The sequence below is a fragment of the Marmota flaviventris genome, chromosome 14 (assembly GCF_047511675.1).
Source record: "Marmota flaviventris isolate mMarFla1 chromosome 14, mMarFla1.hap1, whole genome shotgun sequence".
Classification (NCBI taxonomy): Eukaryota; Metazoa; Chordata; class Mammalia; order Rodentia; family Sciuridae; genus Marmota; species Marmota flaviventris.
In genome coordinates, this window is record NC_092511.1 from 36,440,658 (window position 1) to 36,447,418 (window position 6,761).

Here is a 6,761-nt window from a genome sequence, read left to right on the forward strand (position 1 = left end):
GCTGTCAACTTAACTGAATTAAGACATGGCCTGATGGCTGGCACAGCATTGTTTCTGGATAAGCCGATGAGGTATTTCCAGAAGAGACTGGCAGTTGAACTTGTGGACTAAATAAAGAAGATCCTTCCTCACCCAGTGTGGACAGAGCAAAAAGGAGAGGAAGGTGGAATTTTCTCTCTCTGTTCTGGAGTCGAAACATGCATTTTATCTGCCCTTGGACATTAGAACTCGAGATTCTCTGGCCTTTGTACTCCAGAACTTGTGCTCGTGGCCCTTGAGTTTCTTAGATATTCGGCCTTGGATGAAGGGTTTAGTCATTACCTCCCCTGATTTTGAGACCTTTGGATCAGCCCATGCTTCCAGCTACATTGGTTCTCCAGCTTTCAGGTGGCCTATGGTACCATTTATGGCCTCCATAATTTCATGAGCCAATTCTCTTAATAAATCCCCTCTCATCTGTCTGTCTCTCATATTTGTTGTTTCTCTGGAGAATCCTCACTGATATAATTAGAATGGTGGAAGAATGTTTCAGATTGGAAGATACACAACTGTAACTGTGTCCTATTTCATAAATTTCCATATTAGCTCCTCCCTATCCCCTCTTCTCACTGTAAGAAGCTCTCATTCCTAAACGACAAGTTACTAGTTTCAATGAGCTTCAAAGACGAATTCAACCAGTAATTTAGAGATTTCCTGCAAAATCTTAGAGATTCTAAAACAAAAAGGAACCTGCCTTGGTTTCCCACATGAGAAATGGGTTTCTTGTTAAGATTCGGTTGGTAGGTGGAGTTCCCAAACTTGGCCTGTCCTGTTACTCCTAAATCTGATTAGAAGCAGCAGCATAATACCAATGTCCTAGTCCATCATGGAGGCCATTTTTCTAGCCCAAAATAAATTTGTCTGTATTTCTTAGAAGAAAGATCCAAGGGATTAAAATCCAGACTATCAACTGAGTATCAAATGGATCTTGGGAAAGCATAAATTAAGCCCAAGGAATTTGATTATATAGATTTTTCAAGGAATTGAAATCAAATATTTAAATTTTTCATAGGAAGTTAAATTATGGGACCTGTATATAGAAATATAATTTCTATCTTGAGGCAGACACTTGAAATTTTTAATGTTTTATCCTACTCTTTTTCTAATATCTCAAGGTATTTTTTAACGAATGCAATTAGAAATAAGATTGAGATCCATAAAAAGCATAAACAAAGATGAAAATGCTGTATCTATTGCATGGTCCACTCATCACTTTGCCTAGCAAATTCAATAAGAAGCACACAATTCATTGTTCTCAGGAGCAGACAAATTATGACATTATCTTGTGGTGAATTCTCATCAGTAGTGTCCAGGGACCACCTCAAAGGTCTAAAAATTCCACTAAATGGCCTGAGATCTAAGTATGGAAACCCCAAAGGGCTCATTTAGATCTTAATGATGGCATGGTTGGTTGAGTTGCCAAAAAAGATAAATGGCAGCATAGTGGGGCTGGACTTATTTTAGTTTAATGTAGACTAATTACACAGAGACACATCTGGAGATTCTTTATCAGAAAGAGGTTTTATATCTAGTACCTTTGGTCCGTATCCCAGCATAACAAATTGAAACTGTCCTGCAAAATGCTTGCCTGAAACATTTATCCAGGAATGGCTATAATCATAATTTTAATACTAGAGCTTTCACACACTAAATGGAATTCAAATTCAGAAAAACTTGTGTATCATATCAGTCTATGTCCAAGTTTGTCCATAGTTTTTTAAAGTTAGGTTTATTGAGTTGTAATTTACATAGAATAAAACTACTTTTTTATTCAGATAAACATATATAGTTGTGTAACCACCATCACAATTAATCAAAACATAGTGTTCTAGGGGCTGTATTGTGGCTCAGTGATAGAGTGCTTGCCTAGCATGTGTTAGGCACTGGGTTTGAACCTCAGCACCTCATATAAATAAATGAATAAAAGTCCATCAACAACTGAAAAATATATATATATATAGTGTTCTATATCTTCCATAAACCCCCAAAACCCCTCCCTCCACCCTAGGCAACTAATAATTAGCTCTGTGTTCCAATAATTTTACCTTTCCCAGAAAGTCATATAAATGGAATCCCAGAGTATGTGACCATTCCCATCTGATTTCTTTCAGTATAATACATTTGAGATTAATCCATGTCATTATATTTATCAGTTTCTTTCTTTTTACAGCCAGAGTTCCATTGTATGGATGTACCAGTTTGATAATCCATTTACCAGTTAAACATTTAGTTGTTTCCATGTTAAGCTATCATGAATAATGCCACTGTGAACATCCATGTACAAGTTTCTATGTAAACATGTTTTCATTTCTCTATAGTAAATAAATATCTAGAAATAGGTTGCTGAATGATGTAGTATGTGTTTAGTTGTATAAGAAACTACTAAATTGTTTTCCATGGTACATGCAAAATGGTACAGTTACCATTCAACTTGTACCACATCCTTGCCAGAACTTAATATTGTCAGTTTTTTAATTTCTTTTTACCATTCCAGTAAGTAAATAAGGATTTTGTTATAGTTTCAATTTGTATCTTCCTAATGACTAATGATGTTTATTACTAATATATTTATTTTTCAGCTATATATCTTCTTAGATGAAGTGTCTATTCAAATCTTTTATCAAACTTTAACTGTATTTTTGATTATTGAATTTTAAAGATTCCCATTATTGTAAATCCTAGTCCCTTATCATATTTTATCAAATATGAAATCTGGTTCTAAGAATTGTAATTTATTAGCTGATCACGGTGACACAATCTGTAATCCCAGCTACTTGGTAGGCTGAGGGAGGAGGATCTCAAGTTCAAGGCCATCCTTGGCAACTTAGGGAGACCTTACCTCAAAATCAAAAGGGCTCAGAATGTAGCTCAGCAGTAGAGCTCCCCTGAGTTCAATCCCTAGTACTGTAGAAAACACACACACACACACACACACACACACACACACATCTAACTTATCACAGGCAATTGCCAACAGAGTAGCACACAGAAAAATGATTCCTTCTTTGGCTACAAAGAAAATAACCAAAGACAAGTGTCATTCAAGAGTCTAGCTGACAGAAGGAATCAAAATCACTAATACCTCATCACTAATACCAAAATTCTAATTACCAGCATCACTCAAGACAGAAAACATTGTGTTTAGAAAAATGACCTCATTTCACAGTGAAAGATGATAAAAGTATGAGTTTTAAATACATTAACTTAGCATTCTAAAGTAATCCTATAAAATGGAGAAAGTGGTATTTATACATTTTAGGAAATAATATAAAAAGTTAGCTAAGCCATAATGGCTTATTTGTTTAGACTAAATCCTAAATCCTGATAGTTTACCAAGAAATTGCTGCTGGATCCTGCAAGTTAGACTTTAAAAGTATGGATTGTATATATAAGGGCCTTTAATAACTTTCTACCATGAGCTTTTCTCAGTTTAGTGATTCTAGGTCTACAACTCCTATAACTTTCAGGCCTGTTTCTAGAAATCATTAGCTAACACTTCATATGTGTGTATATATACATATATATCTTCTTTTCTTTTCTTTTTTTTTTTTTTTTGGTACCAGGGATTGAACTCAGGGCACTCAACCACTGAGCCTCATCCCCAGACCTACTTTTGTATTTTATTTAGAGACAGGGTCTCACTGAGTTACTTAGTGCCTTGCCATTGCTGAGGCTGGCTTTGAACTTGCAATCCTTCTATCTCAACCTCCCAAGCCAATGGAATTACAGGTGTGTACCATCAGATTTGGCTACTTCTTATATTCTAATGCACGTAAGAATCACCAGCAGAGCTTCTTTTAAATGCCTATTCTCATTCTAGATTATGAGATTCCAAATTAATGAGTGTAAGGTGGTATCTATGTGTGTGTGAAAGCAACAATTTTTGATCCCAACAGAGTGTTCTGTACACTACAAAAAGAATAACATTTAATGGGCACTTGATTTAAGAAGCTTAGAGGATTGAACTGTAGTATATGGTAGCTTAACACAGAATTTTAAGGATCTTAACCTTAAACATACCTTTTCAAAAGATAGACCAGATATTCATAGTTCCTCTAGCCCCTCTAAATATATAGTGTAGTTTTTAATTGAAAACAATGACAATAGCTAACGCTTATCGATTGCCTAATATTTTAAAGATTCTATAATAAGGTCGTTATGTACTTTTTTAGTTAAAGTTTTTGGGTTTTTTTTTTTCATATTTAAAATAACTCTTTGAGCTGGGTGTGTTGGCCCATGACTGTAATCCTAGTGACTCAGGAGGCTGAGGCAGGAGAATAACAAGTTCAAGAACAGCCTGGAGATAATTTAGAGAGACCCTGTCTCAAAATAAAATTTAAAAAAGGGCTGGGGATAAGCTCAGTAGTAGAGCAACCTTGGGTTCAATATGTACTACAAAAACAAACAAACAAAAAAAACTTTGAAGCAAAAAGTTGATGTATTTATTCCCATTTTAAGATGATAAAACTGAAGTGCTGAGGGAGTTTAAGAAATTCACCCAAATTTACAGAGGATAATTAAGTAGGTGTGTCAAAAAACTGATAAACTAAAAAAAAAAAGTTCTATGAAGTACCTACTTCAACTAAAACTGTATTAATTATCCATTGCTCCAAACAGATTACCCCCAAAATATTTTTTTAATATCATATGCATTCTAAATAATTCACTTACTCTCCTGGCAAATAAAGTGGATGAATTGGAGTCCAGAGTAATAGAGTGTAAATGAGTGCATATTCAAAGATATAGTGAAAACAATATATTCAGACTTTCTCATATATAGTAAAAGAAGAATTTGAGTTGTTTTTTTTTAATTTAAATATAGTATACTTAATTCAGTAGAAGAATAATGCTATTAAAGTCTTTTCTAATGATATACAAGAAAGTCATTCCGAATTGACAGTGTCAACTCAAAAGGCAAAAAGAGTGCTATACCTGAACAGAGCAGTGTTCATATGCATACCAGAATAAGCCTGAATTTAATTGATAGAGAAAAGGAAGAGAAAGAAGGAAAAGAAGGAGAAAGAAGAGAAATAAGAAAAGAGGAAGAGAAGGAGAAACATAAATTGTTTCTCTTTAGTTCTTGAAGGAAGTCACACAGATTCAGGATCTAGGCAAAGCTTGCTTGTTCTCCATGACTATATGTCACAGGTATTTCTAACAGAAAATAGAAATCTGCATAAAGTTCACAATATCAGTCAATAGGGTTGGTGGGAATGAAATTGTTCTGACCCTAAGCTGCCATTCTACTCCTATCCAACCTACCTCTGTGCCCAAGTCCATAAAAAGTCAACTCACACGGATCCTTGGGCTGAATGAACAGGGGTCAATACAAGTGGGGCCATGGTCTAAATGTCTGAAAAGCAAAGAGGTTTTGATATAATTTAGGTCACCAAGGAAATATATTATGACTCTTTTTAATGATGTTTGAAATAGTAAAGTTGATGTTAAAGATAATCCTGAAGTTCTGAAAAACGGGTTTATTCAAAGAAATTAGTTACTTACTTGTTTTTCATTTATTAAACTCTTTCGCTACTTCTCCCCTTCACCCCTTCACTACCTTTCTAGTCATAGGACACTATTTCATTGCTTGTGTCTTCACCAAAAAAATGGATAGGGCAAGACTAGGGTTGTGGCTCAGTGGTAGAGCATATGCCTAGCATGTGTGAGACACTGGGTTTGATTTTCAGCGCAGCATATAAACAAATGAATAAAATAAAGGTCTTTAACATTATGTGTGTGTGTGTGTGTGTTTGTGTGTGTGTGTGTGTGTATTTAATGTTCACAGAAACAAAAATGGACAGGGAAAAATTAAGCATATTAAATATGCTGTTAGAGTTTGGATTTTAAATGTCCCACAAAATTTCATATAGTAAAAATTTGCTCTCCAGAGTGTCACTATTGGGAGATGGGGGAACCTTTAGGAGGTGGATCTTAGTGGGAAGTTTTTAGGCCATTGGAGGTGTGCCCTTGAAGGGGATTGTAGGACTCTCTTCTCTTCTCTTCCTTGCTTCCTGGTCATAAGGTGAACAATTTTATTCCACCACATGTTCCTGCCCTGATGTCCTACCTCACTAGAGGCCCAAACCCAGTGGGGCCATGTTAGTCATAGACTGGAACCTTCAGTTCTGTGATCCAAGATAAACCTTTTCTCTTTATAAGTTGATTGTCTCAGGTATTTATTATAGTGATGGAAAGCTGATTAACATTATGCTACTTGTTATGTGTCTCGTGAGAAGACAATTGAGATATAGTTTGATGTTTTTGAAGAATTAGGCAGGACTTTCAGCTACGGTGAAGTAAAAGAGGTCTATAAATATCCCACCTCCCCATCCAAAAAATTCTAAAACTGGGATTGGGGGGGGGGTTCAAAAAACATTTTAAGTTCCTTAGATTATTTATTGCAAATATTTTTCTTACTTGTCTTTTAATTTTTCTTATAATGATTTTTCCATCAGAAATGTTTCATGCTTATATGGTTGACCTCTGGGATTTATGTCATACTTCTAAAGAACTTTTTCATCCTGAGGGAAAGTCTCTTAGTCACTGAAAGACCAATTTTACACTAGTCATTATCTTGTGTTAGTGTTCTTAGTTTTATTTTTGGCTTCCTGAAGAGATTTGGCAGACCATTTAGAATCCTAGTGGGAGATTAGGATAATGCTCTAGTTCTTTGATAAGATTTCTTTTCAACTTTAGTTTTATTAGCAGTGTGTTTTTAAAAT